Below are 22,901 nucleotides of genomic sequence, written 5' to 3'. Positions count from 1 at the left end.
GTTACAAAACACTGCCTGTTGCGCCTCCATATTCCACCCACTTTCCGCAGCCAGAGTCCGGAACTCTACGGCGTATTCAGCCACTCTCCGTGACCCTTGACGTAGGCAAAACAACCTCATAGAAGCGTCTTTACCTTGCACAGGATGATCAAACACTTTACTCATCTCCGCGACAGAAGTGGTGTAGGAGGAGGTTACCCGATCGTGTTTTCTCCAGTGCACAGATGCCTACTCCAGTGCCTCACCGCGCAGCAGGCTGATGACATAGGCGATCTTGGCCTTATCGGTGGAGTATGACAGGGGCTGAAGATCCAAAACAAGACCACATTGGATTAAAAAAGTCTTACACTGACCCAAATTGCCCTCATATCGTTCAGAAGGTGAGACCCAGGGCTCACGACCAGACGAGGCCAGCGGGGGAGAATTGGAGAGGGTAGGAGGGGATGGCTGAGCGGGAAGTTGCAGGTCTACCACCCTTGCGGTCAACTCCTGTAATCCACTCGGTATTTCCTTGAGGGCGGCGCTGTGCAGGTCCAATACGGCGCCCTGGGAAGACACAGCGTGTCGCACCGGCTCCAGATCTGCTGGATCCATACTGGCCGGATTGTACTGTCAGGGTTCGAAAACAGGACCCAAAAGATGACTGGAGCCGATGGCGAAAGTTTTAGAGGTTTATTAGACAATTACTGACAGGGATGAAATGAGCTGAGGGGGATCAGGGCTGGGTCCAGGTTCTGTTGGGGAGGGAGAAGTTGGGAAGGCTGGCAGGAGAGGCGAGGTGGAGGAAAATCCAGACGGGCGTGCAGACAGGCAGGGAAGACAGGAAATCCAGGGGGACAGGGTGAATATCCTGAGGGGAAAAAGACAAGGTCGTGAATCAGCGGCAAACAGGAATAGAGAGCTAACCTAGACTGATCTCTGAGGCTGGTGTGAAGCGTACACAGGTTACACAACATCCGGCGAGGACTGGAGAGCTGGCCAGGTCTAAGTAGAGTGCGTGATCAGGGAAATGCAGATCAGGTGCTTGATGGGTGAGAGATCAGGTATATCGAGCCAGAGACCACGCCCACCAACTCCAGGCGACATGAAAGAAAACAGACAAAAAGCAAAACCCACCAAGCACACAGCAACCACCCAAAAGGACAAAAAATAAACAAAAACCACTCATACACACACCAGCCAGGGTCACGATCAGGAGAGCGTGACAACAGTCCGGCTTTTAAATGTCCTGTCCGGCTGCAGGCGCTGCCTTAAGCTGGACACTCATTTGTCCTCCTTTTGAGAAAATAACAAAAAAGGTTCGCCTTTTGACACATTACCTTGTTAGTTTAATACTTATTGGCTAAAAATGTGTGTCAAAAAAGCTGTGTCAAAATAAGTAATTTCGTGTGGTGACCTATCAACACATGGCTAATTTTAATATTCAAATAAGCCATGTGTTGATTTTCCACAACGCACTCATGCAGTTGCTACCACCAGGCTGTCAATTAAGCTCTCAGAGACAGAGAACTTAACGTATGGACTTTTACTGTTAAATTTCTCCAAATTGGTGCTGTAATATTACATATATTATGCTTGATATTAAGTATACTTGTAGTCTTATATGTGTAGAAGTCAAATATATCATCCATAGCCAGGAATTATTGAGCAATGTGTCTTTACAGTATCTCAAATATAAGAAAAGATGCCACTTGGCGGTACAAATATGGAACTTTTGTTTTGGCATTTCTCCGCATTGGTGCAGTAAAAATGCTTGATATTAAGTATGTTCCTTATTCATCGTGGTCGCATGAAACACTTTAATGTAACATATTTTAAATGTAGGTTCGAATTATAGCTTACTGTTCTTAATACCTTTATTTAGAAAACCGGAAGTGGATACGCTGTTTCTCCGCAATTACCATGATGCTGAGAATATAACACTTGTCGAAATTGTGCGGCTGATTTGACCACAGAGATTGGAGTAACGGCTGGCTTGACCGCAGTTAATGAGCCTAGAGGCATACGCACAGGAAGCACAACTGCTGTGCTTAACTTAACCCTTTAAGCGCCAAAGTTGCAAAATTGCGACAGGACGCGGTACTGAATCAAACAGCTGTTTTCTCCTAATAGAGTGTTATATCTCATTCATACTCCCCTCCACTAGTTGGCAGACATCCCGTACTTAGACCTTAGCTCAGAAAAACGTCATGTTTCAATGCAAAATGTTCGAGGAAGACCCGTCCAAACGGCGAGAAACCGGAAATAGTGCGCCACGGCGCTATTTATGCTGAAGCGGTATTGCTGGATTGAGGAGTTATTGAGACGAAATAAACGAAAATGGCAAGCAAAAAGTTGATGATTAGGGAAGTGATGGTTCTCCTATTCGCTGACTCTGATTCTGAAGGGGAAAATCTACCTTTGGGAGATGACGGCCAGTCGGTTAGTGAGCGTGATAGTCACGGTGCGTCTTTGCACCACACCAAACACACGACCCTTTGCCCAACATAGGTGGGAGTACTACACAAACTCGTAGTCTCAGTAAGGGAGCTAATGGATGTGGTAGAAGTAGCGGGGGTGGTGAGAATAGCGCTGGGACCAGCGTTAGTGTTCACTCTTTCTACCGCACCGGTCACAGTGCATCCATGCGGCAGTGGCGCAGCCATCCGATGCGGATGTGTACCTGTCCATTTGTTAGCTATGTGGTGGGGTCTCAATATTGTTCATATTGTCTCTGTACTGTGCCTTGCAATGAGAGGTTCCACACTCTACAAATAGTACAAACTTTTATCTGGATAGATCAGATTAGGCCTCTGCAGCTAAAAGACGCCTACTGTTATGATTATTATCATATTATAATGATGATAATAATAATGACGATAATAATAATAATAATAATAATAATAATAATGAAGAAGAGAATAAAAAAGAAAAGAAAAAGTGTCCTCCAATAGGGGGGGTGGTAGTGGGTAAAAAATAATAAAAAACGCCTACTATTTACATGAGTTTTGTGGTAGTAATAGTTCTAGCTTATGACTGTTGGCTTACAATTTACTTTTCCCTGTTCATTTGATATGTGGACAACATCACAAATAGATGGAGGGGGGTGAATCTGATGAAATAAGTTCAACTCTCTTTCAAAATATCAGGTATTTCATGGAAATTATATAATCCAATATGGCCGTCGCCATATGACGTCATAATATGCAAATTAGATGGGAAAATTGACTCCCTAGATAAACTTTAGGTAATTCTCAATATTTGTCTCATTTACACTTTTACAATTTACACACTCTATCTCAAACCACTTTCAAGCCAGAGCCTCCTGAAATTTAGATGTCAAAATCTAGTATTTTTCAAAATAAAATCCGGCGCCTAAAGGGTTAAGGTTTCTTGTGAGCACGAGAAACGTTTCTTTTTTTTTTTTCTTCTCCATGTCCCTTTCGGGGTTCCGTACATCATACATCTGCTGAAAAGAAGTCGCAGCAGTGACAAATCCACCAGTTGAACCAGCATATAATTTTTGCTTCATCTGGTATTTTTGTGCAATTTGTTGCTCAGTTTCTTTATCTTAAACAAACAAAACATATAAAACTCTTTTTGATTCATTAAACTTTGAGTTTCCTTTAAAATTTTCCACAAACATACAAAATAAATTTTTTGTTGAAAAATGTTTGTTCAATTTTACTCTAAATACATAGTTATGTCAGTTAAACCTTTAATTAGTTTACCTAATTGAGAAAAAGACTGTATGTTCTTTTATTTAATGCATAATGTTTGAAATGCAATAAAATGACAATTGACCGATTTTCAAATAAGTTACCTTTAATACCTGCTGTATCAAATTTGATACACACATTTTCAACACAGTTTTACTATAAATTAAGTTATGAAATATTTATTACATTTTACATTACATCAATCCATTAAATATTCCTATTGAAGTTTCAGTAACAATTTGAACGTTTTTTTTTCAAAATTGACAAAATATTCTTGAAAAATTACATGTGGGTCACTGATTGACGGCAGCCATTTTGGATGTCTCAAATGAAGGCCCTCTGGTGCATAAATTACTGATCCCTAGTGGATTATCCAGGTACTGCATGTATCTGATTGTATACATTAGGTTTTTAAGGAAAAAAAAAATCACACTGATGATGTAGAGGTCTCAACAACTCATGTATCAAATATGATACACTCGGCTTTATAGGGTTAATAGACCAGTGAAGCATCTGCTCTCTGATAACTAAACCTGTATGTTAAGCCGACTGATTAATACAATCACATTTTAGAGATTTAACGTACTGTCATTTAATAAGATATTTTGCTTCATTGATTTTTAAGCTTTGTATTTCCACTATCAGATATGGCTGAACTCATAGTATTATGTTATTTGTCGCATTGTGTCACTTACATTGTTACATTTTTCTACTCTAGGCTGTCATCTCGTCCGAAACTTGTTCCATTAGACCTTAAGCTTTTCTTATTTAATGTCACTCAGTCCTGCTGCAGCCATGTGAACTGTTTTATAATCAAATATCTGATGTTTTAACTGCTACTTTATTCTAGCACTAAAACCCTCTAACACTAACAGAAAGCCTTGTTGAAGATGAGAATAGATGATTATTTGCTGCCTTTTTGCATCAATGCTCCTATCAAACAGGGACTGTGTTTCTGAAGAGGAGCAACGTAACACTCTCTCCCTGTCATTGTTGGATCAGATCAGTGCTGTGGCTGGACTTTTTGTGGCTTTTCAACCATTAAATAAAACTAATTAAAGGTAAATGAAGGCTCGGGAACATGCTGTGTTACACTATTAGAATGCCAGATCTCATCAACATAAAGACAACATCGTGATTACAATATTAGTTTACTCAGATGTTCATCAGCAGACACTTGCAGTCCATTCATGCCACGACTGATGTTGTTGCTTTATTCTGTAGCTTCTGGATTTGATTTCTATCAACAGTCCTCCTCAAATGCTTCTTCATCAGTCATTATACTTGTGGTGTCATTCCTTGCTGTGTGCATTATGTCACATCTCTTATATGCTTCTTGGATTCATTTAGAGAGCAAGGCATCATCAGTCAAATACATTGTGTCACCTTGTGTTGCTATAAATGGTTCCAGTCTCCTCTGACACATTTCTCTGACTGCGATTTATTTATTTTCTTCACACAAGGTGAACAGTTATTTATAACAAACAATTGAATACTTTACTGAACAACTAATAGTTCTTTCTGGATGTTAGACAATTGAATGACCAACAGAGATGATGCATTAATTAGACATTGTTTCGACTGATAACATAATGAATGTGGCTGTGACTGTGGTTTAGTTGCTCTGGTCCACGGTTAGTGGTACTTCAGGTAGAGCTCAGTAGACTGATGTAGTCTCTTCTTAGACAGGTCTTTATACGAGCTGTCAGTCCACAACCTGACTTTGATCTGTCCATTTCTGCATCCTCCACACTCCTTCATCCACGAGGGGATTCAACTGTCTAACACATATGAGTGACAGTTAGAACATATACTGTAATAATAATATTAGCAGTCAGTCCACAGCCTGACACTCACCTGTTCACTTCTACTCTCTACAACCTCTCTCTCTCCTCTCCATGTTGCAATCTGCAATAAGAAAGCCATTACATCCATTACACACAGAGTCCAGTGAGCACACATACATGGACCTTAGCTAAGGGAGTGCAGCAGCTAAATGAGCATGATAAATTGATATCACACACTTCATCCAGCCTGTACAGCCTCATTGCTCCAAAGCTCCAACCAACTCTTCATCTTTAATGTGTCCCTTGCTGTCAGCATTATTAGCATGGCTGACCACTCTTAGCACAACATGATTCTTCCTGGCATTGTTTTCAACTTTGATTCAATTAATAGCTAGATGGCAACCCTATAACTGGCAAGTAGCCTTGAGAGTTGAAGTCTTCCAGTCTAATTGTTAAAATAATAATTCTGTATTTTAAAATGTTGCCATCATGTTGTGATTAACTCTTTTTTATGCATTTCTTATTATGATTTCCTGCCACTGGTGTTCAGCTGGAGCAGATGGTTAAGGCACAGTGGGTGGATGGAAAACCCTCTGGAGGTTCAGCCCAGCTCCCCCACTTATATAAAGCCAACTAAACTAAAACAAAGCACAGGCCCACCACTGTTGTATTGACTACAGTTGTTTGATATAAAGTCTTACTTTCCACTCATGCTGATGATATTGACTTGTATTTTATTATTCTCTGTGTGAACTGCGTCTCCTGCCAACACGGATAAATGTTAGTTATGTGGATTATTTGGAAATCACAACAGAAAGTCAGCATTGACTAAATGGGAAGATGAGTCAAGATTTAAGGGCTTTGCTGCTGTTAATGTATTAACAAACAGTAACAGAATCTGTATTTTAAGGCATACCAGGGTCATCAGAGACATCAACTGTCCATCCACCCTGAACTGGCTGCAGCTTTATTAACATATCAAAATAGTGTGGGACTATGCACAGCAAACATGGAGGACATAAAATATATAATCTGGTGATTAATATGTAGGTGAGTGACTTTTGTTTCTACACATTTATGACATTAAAATAGCATTTGTGATGCAGCTCGTAGCTATACTCTGTGCTGTCAGAGAGCTCAGATCCCAGACGAACAAAAGGCCAAATTCACTGTGAAAGGAGCCTTTTGTTAGTTTGTAAGTTTCCTCAGAAAGGTTCCTGATCAATATAAGAGCACTACTTGGTTTTTTCAAGGTCAAAACATAGAAAATTGCTTCTTCTACTCTGTGTATCTTGACAGCTCGGCTTGTACAGCCTTCTTTGACCCTTTGGTTGTATGGAGAATAGCTGAGAGGGCCATTAGGTCTCAAGTTCTGTGTTCCTTTTGTCTAACTCATTGAATTATTATTTCTGCTTTGAATGAAATAAACCCAGTGTCTCTCTTGAAAATGAAGTCAGCAAAGTTGAGATTGGTGTTAGTTGAAGATGACTGTTGGGTTTTACAGTAGGTAGAGTATACAGTAGTCAATAACCTGACAGTTGGTGAAATCTATTTATTGTCACCTGAAAGCTGACATACTGTACAGTAGGTTGATATGTTCTAGGGAGGTGTGGGAGGTAAAGGAGTGGCATTTGTGGCACAGCAGCACACAGTTTCTTTATTCTGTCACATACAAGAGGAACTGATGCAAAAATAGATAAACTCACAGTATTTTGACAACTTGTAACAAACACGTTGCCATATAGAGCTTATTTCTTGAGTACTGCCTACAACAGCAAGAACCAGCTTTTGTCTGGAAAGTATTTTCCAGTACTGAGAGCAGCTCAAATATTGATGTTAATAACTATACTAAAGAGAATGTAGAGGTAATAGAGTGCATGCAGTCTCAGAGGAAGGCTCATTCAACAGAGTTTTGGGACAATGTGTTCAGGTGCTGTCCAAGGTGCTGAATATTCTCCCTGATTTAAATAGCAAAATAATTGTGAAAATTACATGAAATATATATATTGCATACAATACAAAAACTGTACAAATACACTTCATGCACCTGAGTTACAAATACTTATATTTATATAAAAACATCACCACAAACTGTCAATAGTTTAACAGATCATGTAAATAAATGGTTCTGCATGGCTTCACAATCACAGAAGGTGGTAGCTGATGATAATAATAGACCACCAAATAAATAATCATGGATTCAGAAAATAAGGGAGAATAATAATTCAACACCAAGAAAAAAAGACTTGACTGAATTATTTCCAGTTTATCTCCACAAATCTCTGAGAGCAGAGCTGAGGTCTCAGGCAGCTTCCCACTGGGCTGAAAAGTGTTTCCCACTGAAATTGTTTTAAAGCCAGAATGTTCCTGACTCCAGGACAGTTTTCAGTCTGAGGATGTAACTTTGAGTTGAAATAGGAAACAACAAAAGGAGCAGTAGACAGATAATAGGACCTTGAGAGGAGAAGCAAGAGGGGGAGAAAGACAGAGAGGTATTCTAGGTATTAATTATAGTGCACTATATTTGGACTTACAGAGGCAGTGATAGTGACACTGATCCTGGTGATTTGATACTCTCACTTTTTTTTACACAAATGGTTATCTGTCTAATGTGGAAAATGTATTCCCTCTCAAATATATATGTCTAATAAACCCACAAAGTCATGCGAGAAGAAAGACAAGGAGAATTTTGAATGAATGTTGGAGGAAAGTGTGCTCAGTGTTTATTTAGTTATTCTCTCTCACACATGTTTGTACTCTCTCTGTCTCTGTCTCTTCATTACTTCCTTCAGTCTTGCTGAAGCTCACATCCATTATGCTTCTTTCAGATTGTCTTTCATAAGTAAACTTGGGTTGGCATTGGCAAAATTTTTTTTTTTTTTGAGGAGGAGCAGAAAATGAGATATAATGGTGAGGAGTTGAGAAGAGATGATGAGAGAAAAATACGTTTCCCAGGATTTGCAGTATCTGTTATATATAAAAAAAAAATAGATATTTAGACACTGTAGATGATAGCTATTCAGCTGATTGAAAGTGCAACACAAAATAAATTACAGGATAATTTGAAGACTTGAAGCTGGTTTGGATGATCTTTCACAAGTTTATTCCGAGTAGCTGATGTTAAAATGTGATTTTTGAATGAAATTTTGAGCTGAAAGGGAGTCCTTTGTGGGCCACTTTGTGTTGTTACATTGTGAGGTGTGTTCTGCAGAAAAACAGCAGCACTGAAGGCTTTCTATAAGTGATGTGTTTTAACACACCTGCTCTCAAAAAAAAGCAATCGTTGTCTCATCCAGTACTCAGGGTGAACTGGTCTAGTATGTATTTGGATGGAAGGACACCAAACATTGGAGGCAATTTATCTTGAACAAACACAATACACAAGGCTGATTCATAAGAGGAATGCCTTTTTAATTATTTTTTGAAGAATATAACAAAGCTGTTCAAAGTATAAAATAAGTGACAAAGAAAAAGAAATAGGAAAGCAATTGTTTGCTACCAGTAGTGCAGTGAGTCTGATATCAGCCGTAAGCCTTTAAATGGACCAATCAAAATGTTGCATGTGGTTCTTAAGTCCTTTAAGTCTGCTGATTAGGTGTTAATTAACAGGACAAATGAAGTGTGGTGGAAATATTAGAAGGATCCTCCTCCAGGTTATCAACAGCTCGACTACACCCACACCCACACACACACACACACACACACACACACACACACACACACACAAACTATTCTCTGCAAATTTAACTTTTTTGATGAATACTTGAATATTATGTTAAATAACACACACAGACCTTGGTATATCTTTTTCTTTTTTTCATTTCAAATGCTGTTTCATTTTCAGGATGTTAGTTCCTCTTTACTCGATCATTTCAATAACTAAATGTTCAGTTTTGAGCAGGAACAGACTGCATGGTGACAGCTGGACAGACAGTTGGTTGTTGAGAAGGACGAGTGCACAGGGAGTACAGGCCTGGCAAGCAGAGCCGTGCTCTCACAAGAGTTCCCCATACCATGAGTACAGACTGATTTATGAAGGGGTACCTCTGGAGCCAACTGACAGGGGGGCTCATTATCCAAACATGGCTGATAAGTTTGTCTGAACAAATGATGATAAGAGAGAAATGTAGAACATGAAGCTGTAGAAGAGTCCTGTGCACAGGAATACAGATGTGTGTGAGGTTTATTTAGTGACAGTGTTGTGGTGGTTATGTAAGATGTAATCAGGGCACACACATTGGATCTTTAATGACAGAATGCAGCATTTCCCTCAGATTTCACTTGTAGAAGTCTGTAAGGAGTGAGTCAACTGAAAGGAAAGGTCTTCATACAGACAACAAGCTGTTGTGGATGACAGATGTTTAATCACCTAGTAGTCTGTACTCTGCCTTGTCAGACATATTGCCATATTTAGACTGAAATGGGTTTTTGCTGTGCATCACAAAGTGTCTTTAACCAAGCAGAGCGACAACATACACAGAGGAGTTTGAGGGATTTCTGGCCTTTTTAGGTGAGCCTCTCCCAAGTGAAGAACATAGTTCAAAACAAAGGTGTGACATTTACTGCCATATGTATTAACATTTAGTTTTTTTACTGAGAAAATAGATTGGGTAATCTTTTTACTTTGTTTTAATTAACTCATCAATATTATTGGACGGCAATCAACTTAAATGGTTTGCTGAAGATAATCAAAGATATGCCCACTGTGCTTCCATTAATAAAATACAGAATAATTCACAGACTTTACAGTTGACTCCAACATGACACTTGTCTTGTCGATTGATGGCTGGATGACAGAGACTCCACAGAGTGGCCATTCACTGAAACAGTACTACACACACGAATATTCATGATGACAACAGACAGCATGAGTGATGATGATGGAAACCACAACTCATATCTGCAGAAATAAAGAGAATCATCAAGTGTTGGACCAGCTAACATTGCTTGAGGTCAATATCTGTTCTGCTGGCTACTAAATATAAATTGTGTTTGAAACATCTCAGTCTTCTACGAACTGAGAAAAACCTGTAAATTACAATAGTTCAGCCTCACAATTCAATGCAACAACAACAACAACAACAATGTGCAGTCTTTTTTGCATATTTTCTCCATTACACCAGCTTAAAGCAATGTATTTTAAAAACAGCCCTGTTCAAAACAGTCGGTTTTGAGTGCCTGTCTCTTTAAATGCAAATGAGACACAGCTAATCCACACACTTCTTCCAGGAGGTGTGCCTACACCTGCACACTTCATGCTACTATGACAACAGTTGAACGTGAACCCTGAGGGGTATTGCACAAAACCAAGATAAGGGAATAAGCTGGGATATGTTGGTTATCCTGGCTGAATTTAGCCTCAAGTCGGTTGCATGAAAGCAGGTCAAACTTATCCCGGCCAAGTTACTATGGTGATTTATTCTTTGCAGCTAGCCGGCTCCAGACCAGGCTAACAGCCAGGCTAAGATTAATCCTAGTGATTCACCTGTATTTCCACCGTCGATCCTGTGAGGAATTAATGTGTTTTACAGCGTGTCCATGGTCTTTCTAAGTATGTTGCATCATTTTAATTATCCTGCATTAAAATATTACATATATATTGTAATTTCGCATTTCATTTAAATCTGTTGGCTGTTTGTAATTGCAACAGTCTTTTTATATTGATTCAAGTGTTAGTATTATTACTCAGAACAAGTGTTATATTGCTATGCTAATGAAGACTGCTTGTCAAAATGCCGTCAGAGGTTTCATAAATATGGGTTTTATTGCAGTAATTGAGATTACAAAACACAGCTGATGAAGTTGCAAAGGTGTTTTCAGTGTTCAATCTGTGACAAGGGAAATATAGTATACATACATCTATTACATAGTGGTTTTTATTATTTCCCTACTCTTACTGTTTATTTATACTGTTACTGTTTACACTTTGCTGCGGTTACATTGGAATTTCCCCACTGTGGGACAAATAAAGGAATATCTATCTATCTATCTATCTATCTATCTATCTATCTATCTATCTATCTATCTATCTATCTATCTATCTATCTATCTATCTATCTATCTATCTATCTATCTATCTATCTATCTATCTATCTATCTATCTATCACCTGTTCCCTCTTCATAATGGCTTGCCCTTTCTTAGAGGATGTACTGGATGAGGAAGCCCTAATCCTCAGACGAGCATTTAGGCATGAAAGAGTCTTCCGGGACAGGTCAGAACAATTGGCCGTTGGAGATGACTGTCTCATTGAGAGATACAGATTCTCAGGTGATGGACTAAGATATTTATGTAGGCTGCTGGGTCCAAAAATACAGCACCAGACGGCAGGAAGCCATGCTCTCAATGTACCACAGATGGTCTGTGTTAAATTGAGATGGTTTGCAAGTGGGAGCTTCCTTTATTCTGTTGGGGATGCAGAGAACCTCAATAAAGGAACCATTTACAGCACATATCCTGGCTTGGTGGGCTGCCCCCTGTGCCAGTTCTATGGGTTTTTTTTTAAACTGCTACAATCATACAGACATTCAACATGTCAGCAGACACCTAATCTATTCACTGTTATCTACTTTAAAGTCACTTACCAGCCTGCAAAATGGTCTTGTATTTAACTTTTTTAACATTTTTAATGTAACTTGCTGCCAGGTCTTTTTATGGCCAGACAAGTTTGTTCTTTATGAATTGTTTGCACTTAATCATACTCTACATTTAAGTAACATGCACCTCTACTTGCCACATTTAAAGCAAAGTGTACAACAGTTGATTAGTGGACTTAAAGTAACTCCTTTAGTCCTTTAATTGTAGCCTAATTATGACAGTTCCAGTGGAGCACTGTTTATTAATTGTACAGTTTTGGACTACTTAAGGATTAAGCCGGTCCGCTATTGTCTGACAGGCTTTCTCTCTTTCTTTAATTATGGCATTGGTATTGCCTTTTTTTCTTATATCTTCCACCTCTTCATAGAACTCCATCAGGAGCTGTTGTTCAGCGGCCATGAAATATGAAGCATGACTCTTATCCATGTTCCCATCGGTGATTCTGTGAGTGATCGCAAGGTCTATTTCAGTATGCCGTGAACACGTACTTATCCCGACTATCTACACCTGGCTTAACATAGCCACGCCTTTTCAACCTGGCTCGGCAAACGTCCAACCAATTAAGCCAGGATGCGCCGAGCAGGCTAGGTCAAGCCACGCTTGCTCAATTATCCTGGATTTCTTTATTCTGCTTTTGTGCAATACCCCTCTAAAAGCAATGCATTTTATAATAACAACCCTATTCTTTCATTATAATTGGATGATTAGAATAATACAAGTGATAAAATTGCCAACCTTCTGAAAACATTACAGTTTTCATTTTACTACAGTACCGTGTTCTTTCTTACTGAAATTTCACTGGTACTGTTATCGACTACTAAATTTCTGGTATTGTGACATGCTTAGTCCAATCACATTTAGCCTCCTGTGAGGATCAATGTTCTGTCATTCACTAAGAATGTAAAGTGGTGGTCTCTAATTGAGACCGCTGCTGTTTTAATATTGTCCCTGGGAAGCCACTATGTTCAGGTCTGAAGCATCCTAATGAAATCTGGATGCATTGCATGTCTGCCTTGTCTTGTGTAGCCCTGCACAGCCCCTAAAATACTCCATTATTAATATCAATGTTGCAGAATCTCCCACTTGGTGCGATCCTGTCTCATCTATATGCCAGGTCCTTCTGCTCTCAGCCTGGCGGGACTAAGCTGTTTCTCTGTGCTAAACCTCATTCAACCTCTGACATTTTACCATTTTCACTGGAGATGGAATCTGCAATAAAAGGCCGTCAGTTGTAATTGTTATCAGCATTTATAAAATATTTCACACTTACTTCAACATTTTAAGGCTCATATTCCAATAATTTTTTTTATATAGTCATATATAAATAAGCAGTTTGTTTTTTTTATTTTTGCTGGTGGTTTGTCCTGTTGACTTACTTGTTTTAATATCACACCAGTCTTTTTAAATACTGTGCTCATTTATATCATATTTAACAATAATATGACATTATTTAGAACACATTCAGGCTGAAGCTTGAAGTTGATGAATTAATTTCCCTTTTACAAGGGGCTCCACCTGCTGCATCACTATCTTTGATACTGAAAAAAAATACTCACAGGTAAAGATATTGATGAAGCAAGGCTTATTAATATCTCATCTATACAAAATTGTCCTGTACAAGGCAATGAACCCTGTGTGGAAATAATTGAAATCAGATGTCATTTCACAGCTTCACGTGCTGACAACTGTATGTATACAATAACAATATGTATTGATCCACAGCAGTAGAACCCTTAGTCTAATAACACTATTGACCTTGTTCAATTAAAACACTATTCCTCCCACCTGGACCAGTGTCATGGTATGTTTGTTCAAGTCAAACACAATTGGTTTGAGCCCAGTCACAGTCACTCTCTCAATGTTTTATTCAATGTTATTTTTTTCTCTCCTGTTCGTCTCCTGTATCTCTTTTTGATTTTTACTGTAAAACCTCACTATCGTTTTGTATTTTTGTTTAACACTGCTTGTAGAGGCATTAGGTTCACAGATGTATGTGTGGCAGAGATATTCAATTGTACAAAAATAAAAAGAAGAAGAACAAACGATGCTAAAAGAAGGAAAACATAAAAGCTTTTTGATACCACAGAGATGAGAGAATTATCTATTGATCTACCATCTATCTCCAGTAAAAGTCATTGTTAAAAGACTTGAGAAACCAGAGGAAACAGCCAACCAACACCCCATGGACAGAAAAATAACATTTATAGAACCAACACCTGCAGGCCCTCGAGGCTAACAAACTGAAGCCAAGTTGAAATCATCTGCCCAGAGATAATAAATACTGTAGTCCTGCAGAGTAGAGGAGAGTTGTAGAGCTTTCTGTCTCTTCCCTCTGGAATCAAGTCAGAAGTGAATACAGGTCATAAAGGATTAAGAGGTCATGGACTTCAGTGTTTGTGTGTAAGACTGGACAAAAATAGTATTTGTCACAGATAAACTTATATATACTCTGTGCAATTGTGTGTATTCATTTATTTAACCTCTGACTGTTCAGAGCAGAGGTGAAGACCTTAAACTGAACAGGAGTGATTAGAGAAGACCATATAAAATCCAGACAATGGTTGTCAACAGCTCTTCCCACATAAGACATGTTTCTGATATTTATTCAATATATTCATGAAGAGACTCATTATTTAAGATTTCCCAGAGATGAACAGGAAGCACAGAGTGTCCTCTGAGACCTTCTTTAGTGTAGTACACCCAGAGCAGCAATGGGTGAAAGCATGCATACAGACACACATACACACAGACACACACACACACACACACACACCAAGTCAGGTTGTCCAACAATGAGTGATTCACTGAACGTGTGGGCGACTTATGAAAGGCTGCAGAGTTCATGGTTGAATGTCTGAAAGGTTCTGTATGTCCTGGTCTGAAGAAGCAGATGAAGCATACAGTGAATACTAAGATCATTGTTAGTGTCAGTGTCTACTGGCTCAAATAATTTCCATTCAAACTCATAGAAAACTACTCTATTATTGGTGCACATGTTTGATATATCTGTGGTACCGAACCACACTGCTTTAACCTGTACATTTGGATACTATTTAATACAAATGCCTCACTGGGTAAAACACAGTATTTGTGGGTAGTTTTTTTTTTTTACGTTTTTGGCCAAGAAGTGATTTCTTTGAGTGGGGAGCATACATTGATCCCTGTACTAATATACACTTCTCGGGCAGCACTAACACTCCACAATCAGCTTCATCAGATCGTTTACAACCTTAATGGTTTTGGTGATGTATATATATTTTCATACAAATGTGAGGCAGACAGGTGAACAGATTGACCTCAAGGCAGCTCAAATTCTGGTCCATACCAAACGTTGACACCCAAACAGATAATCAATTTATTTTACAGATACTGTGCTCTCTTTTTTCAGCATTCTGCTATTTTTTGGTTGTTTTAAACCACACAATGTTCAAAAACAGTTCACTTAAGTGCTCTAACCACAACAGAGCCATTATACTGTCTGTATGAGATTCTTCAGGGCTTTGTTGAATAAATGGAGAAACAGAAGATGCTGACCGAGCAGCACTCCTCTACTTTCATTTATTAGTCGGTAACAATGAGATCAGTCTTCAGAAACACTCAATGATCTCAACCCAGACTTCCATTCAATAATAATCTACACTGATTCATGTTTATACAGAGGATTATAGATTCAGGGTCAACGGCAGTTCACTTTCTGAGCACTGAATCAGATTTGGTTGTAGTTGATTGATAGATTGATATGAATCAATAGTGACACAGATGGTGTGAAAGGTTATGAAGAGGATCCTTAACCTGAAACCCGAGGATCAGTGATTCGACCAGTGCTATTACCATCATTGGTACAACCTTTATCTCCATGGTTTTCCCACACTGACTGTGTTGGTGCAATCAATTAATCTTGGCTATCAAAGTTGATTAATTATCAAAAGATAATAAATAATAACTGTAATTAATATTAAAGTTAATTGGGCTATCACCATTAAATAAGGGAAAAAATAGTAATAATTGATTGAGTCAGTCTCATAAATATACTAAACTTATGATTTGAAGTTCAGGTGAATAATTAAATGAATAACTACAACCAAAATTACCATTAATAGGAAGTAAGTTGAAGTATTTGGAGTTCTGCATAAAAGAGGTTGTCTCAGAGAGATCTACAGTTTCTACAGTAATCTACGTTAATCATATCAACATTACAACATCATTGTTACGCCCCTGTCTAGGGGGAAGGAGCGCCACATAAATGTGTGATGAAAAATGAACCTAATAATCCTACCCCGATTCCCAAACGAACAACTAACACACTGTTAACTATCAAGTGATGTGATTTATTTACAAACAGGTGAAACAAAGTGCAACAAAGACTAAACAACAAACTTCAGGGTGAACCAAGGCCAAAACAACAAACAAAACAGGGCTAACTTCCTTAAACAAAAATCCTTACTAATCCCTATGCAATATAAATAAAATACAGTTACTAAACCTAACTCCCTATCCTAATGAAAAACAGGAGAAAAGTAGTACAAAGAAAATGGCAGCTCACCCTTACGATACTCACTAAACACAATCATACAAAAACACTATCTACTAAGATCGTAACAGTTCACTCTATCGCAACAACACACACTCTACAACCGAGGACAGAAGGATGCTCTAAAACCGAGGACAGAAGGATGCTGCTGCTGAAGGTTCTGTCGAAGAGCTTCGGTGTGGTGCGGCGTTTTGAATCCCCGGCGGATGTTGCGGCTCCCTGGGAGAACCAACCAGCAGGTGACACTCCACCAGCCGAGCCCACGGCATGGACCACTCAGCGCTGACCTACGGGTTGCCGTCAAAGATCTACAATCGACAGGCTGCACACTCCTGCAGAGGAACAGGGACAAAAAACACCAACACACACCACAGACGGAACCAATACCATAACATAATACTAATAATACGGCCAGGGCCGTAACAATCATAAGAAAAACACATCAGTAAAGTAACATTAACAGAGGTTAAATGGTCCTGTGCTTGACTGTTTGTACAATGGGATGTCCGGGAGTTTTGTTACTTTGTTACCCCACATCATCAAGTCGTATCAGAGTATTCACTGTGTCCTCCTCCTGCAGAGACATTTTATGTTAAAAAGCTCAATGTTGTAATAACAGATGATGGTTTTCAATTTGGATAATCAGCACTTTCACAGCAAATTAAATGGAGAGGTGCTGTAGGAGAGAGAGCAGGCTTGTAGGTCAGAGGAAAGATTTTCAACTTGATTGGACAGGAAACATTATGTGGATCAGACTGATGAAGGGGTGTTTTCTCATCTTTTATCATTCCTGTTTCTCATCCTCCTCTCTCCCTCTGTTCTTCTTTCCACCTCCTCCGTCCCTCTTATTCTCATCTGTCTTCAGACATTTGTGTTGAGCTGTGTTGAAGGTTGTCCAGTCTGTCTGTGTTCCTGTAATGATTAACTGCAGTAACACACTCCTGACATGATCAGACTGTAGAGGAATGTGGATGTTGTTTCCTTTTTAGAAATGTACTGCCAACTATTAAATATGTCATTTACTTCAGTTAGTTCATACTAATGGAGCTGAGTACAGTTAACATTGTGCCCTGTCCAAGGACAAAATCTGAAATCAATGCAGTTCTGTCTTCAGAAAATGTATATAATCTGCATTCACATGATCACCCATCCATCCATTAATTCTGCAGCAGTTTCATTTTCACTTAGTGTGAGGAGAGAACTGTTGTGTGCTGTTTGATCTCGGTTTCTCCTCATGGCTTGTCTTCACAACAAAAGCCTCCACATAGATCCCTGCATGAATGCCCTTCTTGTAATCTGCTGTTGGCCTTTTTTTTCTAAAAGCAGAGGGTGGTGGTGGTCCACTGTATTGTCCCCTCAGATAAAATCTGTTTGTACAACTGAAATTGTAATCAATTTACAATAAATTGAAATCAATTTAGCAGCAAAGTAATACACAACATGTAAAACTACTGTTTTAGATATCAGTGGTGAAACTACTCACATTACCCCAAACTTATAAAGCCTTCTAAAGCAAAGGTTTGATTGACTTTTTGTTTCAATAAGTCGAGGCGGAATTTCATCAATTTCAATTTCCCATGTGATTCCAAAACCGGAATTTGTTTCCAGAGGTGGACATTGTTTCTCTGCCCTGCACCAAGTGTTTCACCAGGAGGTACGTCCACGCTCACTTATCTTTGCTATCTGATGTTGACCTGAGTTGGTGCACTCTGGCCCCGCCCCCAAGCCCCACTAAACCCATTAGCTTCTGACCATTTGATTAAATGTGGCCATCAATTCCCACAGGAAATGAGTTAAGTTCAGCATCACCTGATCAGAGCTGCCAGCTCCCTAATGGAGAGAGAGAGAGCAGGGGTGGAGAGAGGGATTGTTGGAGGGATGAGAGGTGGGAGGAGATGAAACAGCTTAATGTGAAATACAAACACACACACACTGAGAAACATCCAGCGCCCTATTGTTCCTGACTCATTGGCAGCTTCCAGCCGCCTGAGGGCTTCACATATTGTTGCTTTAGCAATGAGGAGTGAAAATGTTTGAACATAAAGGCTTCTGATTGTATATCTGCTGTCTCTAAAAAGGCTGCTGGAAATTCATCAACCTCATTTATTTCTGCTGTAGTTCATATTCTGCCGATGCCTTTTGCTTCTGCTTTTACTGTTTGAAATGTTCCATTACTTTCTTTATAGGCAGTTCTCTGCTATCTTGCTCAACATTGTGTCTCTAAATGCTGTTGCACCCAGCATGAACGAAAGAGGTGTATATCATGTTACTGACTGTGTTCTTGTGTTGGGCAACTGTATTACTGTAGCTGTCCGTGCTGTGGCAGGTGTAAAGACACACTATGTGTACCACCCAAGCTTCACTTTCTACAGGTTGTTTGGTATCAGGGTCTGTTGTTTTAATGTTATGTGTCATGCTGGCAGTGTGAGGAGAGACTCCAGGAGTGCATGTGACCCACAAAGAGGTGTAGAGAGAGACACAGCAGGCAGGAGGCCAGGAGAGAGAGCAACACAACACAATCCACTGCCAAGGTTACGCACCTACACAGCTACACACACTGCTATATTGCCAGAGGTTAGTCAGCTGGCTGGCATATAGATTTCCAATATTAAAGCAACTGAGTGGCATTAACAGCCTCTAGCCATGGGAAAGGAAAAGGGTTAGCCTGTGACAGCAGGAGAGGCCATGATGGGAACAGTGAGGGAGCTAAGAGCCACAGTGTGTCCCAAAGGTGAGATACAAGACTGACATATGCAGTGATGGAGGTTTAAACATGACAACCTGTGGAGCTGACTACACATACTCGTCTCTGATCATTTATGACACCTTCTCATGAAATAATATTCTTACCACTCTGCCTTTCAAGTTACAGTGCAAGGCACTATCATATAACTATTAAAACAGTCTCCTGTGGTTTATTGTTTAAATGGGAGTCTTTATTATCTACCTGCTCTGAGGCATCAATCCACCAACACATGCAGACACTTGCTTTTTGATGGAGCGGGACTCATCTAGGCAGATTTTGGCTCGTTAGTTTAAGCAAATTCTAGCACTATGAGGAATAAAAATCCTCAAACATAACAACTCCAGCTGCTTGTGTTGTTCTGTGTCTACTGGATATGTGAGAAGGCTGTTGTTGGCCAATAGTTCAGCCATAAGTAATTGATTAGCTGATTGCATATCAAGACTGGTTTTCTGAGTGTGTGTTTTGTCTCTTAGTGATTAACTCTAACATTAGTTCATAAACATGACTTCAAGCTGTTTATTAGCAGCATAATGATGTTTCCTCTATGTGTTTAAATGAAGGATATGTGATGAAGTCCGGAGGCCTCGTCCTCCTTGGTGAATTGAAGTGTAAAAGCTCATTGAGCAGCTGTAAATACATGTAATCCAGCAGAGCCCTGGGGTGGCAGCATTAGAGAGGGAGATGAAACAGACCCTCAATAAAGAGGCCACACAAGGCTGACTGCACTTCAAAAAACATTACAGTAATTGAGTTTGCACCAACTGTATAGGAATGCATTTTGTAGACGATGAAGGATCAGCTATTTGAACCACAACAATAAACAGGAACCAAGATTGTTGTAGACATATTTAGATGTAACGTGATAGCTGAATTAAGACTCCTTTTAAAAGTCATCTATTTTGCTTTTCACTTGGAAAGTTTGAGAGGAAGGAAACCAGTTACTGCTTTTCTCTTATCGCCTCCATGAGTAATGTCGATTGAAGGTTTCCTTTTCTCTCTGTGAGAATAAATGCTTTAGACTGTCAAAATGTTATTCATCATCTAATTTACATTTTTCAGTGTTTGTCCAGTTATGTTAGCAAGTCTTCTTCTATTCAGCTTTCACCATTTGTTCTCAGCCAGATCCGCATTAGTTTACTTAAGAGTTTGCACTTATAATCAAGTCTAGCAATTCTCAAAAACCAATTAAAACACACATATACACATACACACATTCAGAGACTTTCAGTCACTTCTCTTGTTTCCAAAGAAGCGCCCATATAAAGGTTATAGGTTAAAACTGAAAGCAGCGAACATGCTTCACTCAATGAGCTCACACACAACATAATACAACTCAATTGGCTTGTGTGGTCAATCTAATGTGGTCAATCTAAGGTATGAGCTGCATCTTAAACAAATATATTTAACATATGACATATGATTATTTTACCATTACTTATTGATTATGTGTTAATAATATGTTTCTTAGATAGATGAAATAGATCATATCATTATCATTGGGAAATAAATCCTGTTCCTGGTGCTCAGATGAATTAATCAGGTCATTAGAGGAGACTTTTTTTCATCTGATCAGGATAGTGATGTCATGTGATGGATGAAAATCGTATGCTTTTTGTGAGTGGTTGAAATCCTGCCAATTTAAACTCATTGTGTAGATAAAAGCTCTCTGCAATGCTGCACATCTTTTACAAAGTGCACTCTTACATTTTACAAGGACCCTCAACCTTACTCTTGACTCAACCATTTTAGTTGACAACCTCTTAATTTCTACATGTTTAAAGCTGTTTTGTTAATGATGTCTAATTATACTGAAGAGTGAGGTGAAAGCTGATTCCTCCACGTCACCATTGTTGAGAGGCTTTAAATCAGATTAGTTGTCCACAGCTGACTGTCTGATATCCCACTGAAACCCTCTGGACAGACTCCGATCTGTCTGGGAACCTGCAGTGTGTTCAGGAATGTCTTTCACTGAGTGAGATTCACTGACTGAACTATCACCACTGATCAGATCGACAGAATGAGAGAAACATGGGAAGTTGACTGTTGAAATGCAGTTTCTTGTCTGAATGTTATCTACTCATGTAGTACCTCAATCGATGCTGGTACTGACCCAGCTCTCTGGACCCAGCAGAATGGATGTCCATTCAAGTAGAGACAGAGCCTGTTAGTGTAACCATGTCACTTTTGGTCAGATCAACAGTAACTCAGTTCTCACATGTTGTTTTAGGTTTACAATAGTACAGAAACATAGACTGTTTTCCTTTGTATTCAATGTGAGATTATTGAAATGTTATTTTGAACCGTCCCAGTGAAGAACACTCTGACTACTTCATAAAGATCCAAAACAGACTCAGCTAGAATAGGATGGATTTCTGATGTATAGTCATCCCTGTAGCTCAACCAGGCACAACCTGAATAAAAAAACGTGGTATCATCACCTGACAGGTGAAAGTGTTCATTTAGGATGCCACTGGACAAAGAGCAGGGATCGATCTGATATAGGCTCTTTAACATTGACCATGGCATAAGTGAGTGAAACATGAGGAGTCTTCTCTCTGGTGGGTAACAGATTAGAAAAAGTGGTGGGTACAACTCTAAGCAAAGGTAAGACGTATTGTGTTGCTAAGCATTAAAGCTTTGTCAGTAAAAAAAAAAAAAACACCTATATGACAGCTGACATAAAGCAAATGATCAGGTTGGGCTCAACACCGCATGATATGCATTGATCATACAGATCTTTGAGATTGGATTGGGACATCCCTAGTTGTCAACTGAAATGTTAGATGCAAAACTGCTACACAGACGGAATACTGAGACCAGATAATAGAGGACCTCACAAACTGTCATGGGATTTCCACGTCAAAGCACAGGAGGACTCTGAAGCGGGTAATTAAAACCACCCAGCATCGGTACTCTGCTACCCAGCATTAGTGATATTGGTAAGGTGAGGTGCCTGCGCAGAGCCCAAACGATATGAAAAGACAGTTCCCCTGCCACAGCCACAGCATGTTTACCCTGCTGCCATCTGGGAAATGGTACAGAGGTTTCCACTTCTTCCCTCAGGCTGTGAGAATGTTAAATTCTTCATCAAAAATTCATCATACAAATAAGTTACATTTAATATGACTCATTTATCATTTTTTATTTTGTTAGCATAAAGGTAACCATATCAAAATTTCATTCTACAACCTTTCGTAGTAAATGACAATAAAATAACCTTGAATCCAGAATGAACAGCAGGACACTTGGAAATTGACATTATTATGGTATGAGGGTTGAAGTAAGCATTAATATATGTCATAGTAAACACAGGAATCGAAAAGTAAATTAAAAAGATTACTACTGCAGCACACTGGTAGATCACCTGGTAGGGCTGGCGACCCAGTCCGACCTGTGGCCCTTTGTTGCATGTCATTCCCTGTCTCTCCACATTTTCTATCTATCTTGAGCATTCCTATCAAATAAAGGCAAAAGGCCTACACGTGAATATTTATCTATATCTGCCCCTGGATCTATCTACCTAGAATATGGAAGAAATTGTGT

The 22,901-nt window shown here is 39.2% G+C and overlaps 1 protein-coding gene across 5 annotated transcripts in view; it reads left to right on the top strand.

Annotated features, from left to right (window-relative positions):
* lsamp (limbic system associated membrane protein) overlaps window positions 1-22,901 on the top strand; it is a 1,177,706-nt gene that overhangs the window by 765,653 nt on the left and 389,152 nt on the right. The gene's annotated exons all lie outside the window — the stretch shown is intronic.

Source organism: Dicentrarchus labrax, unplaced genomic scaffold, assembly GCF_905237075.1.
Source record: "Dicentrarchus labrax unplaced genomic scaffold, dlabrax2021, whole genome shotgun sequence".
NCBI classification, from domain to species: Eukaryota; Metazoa; Chordata; class Actinopteri; family Moronidae; genus Dicentrarchus; species Dicentrarchus labrax.
Note: the sequence above shows the minus strand (reverse complement) of the source record. Positions and strands in the feature narration are given on the sequence as shown.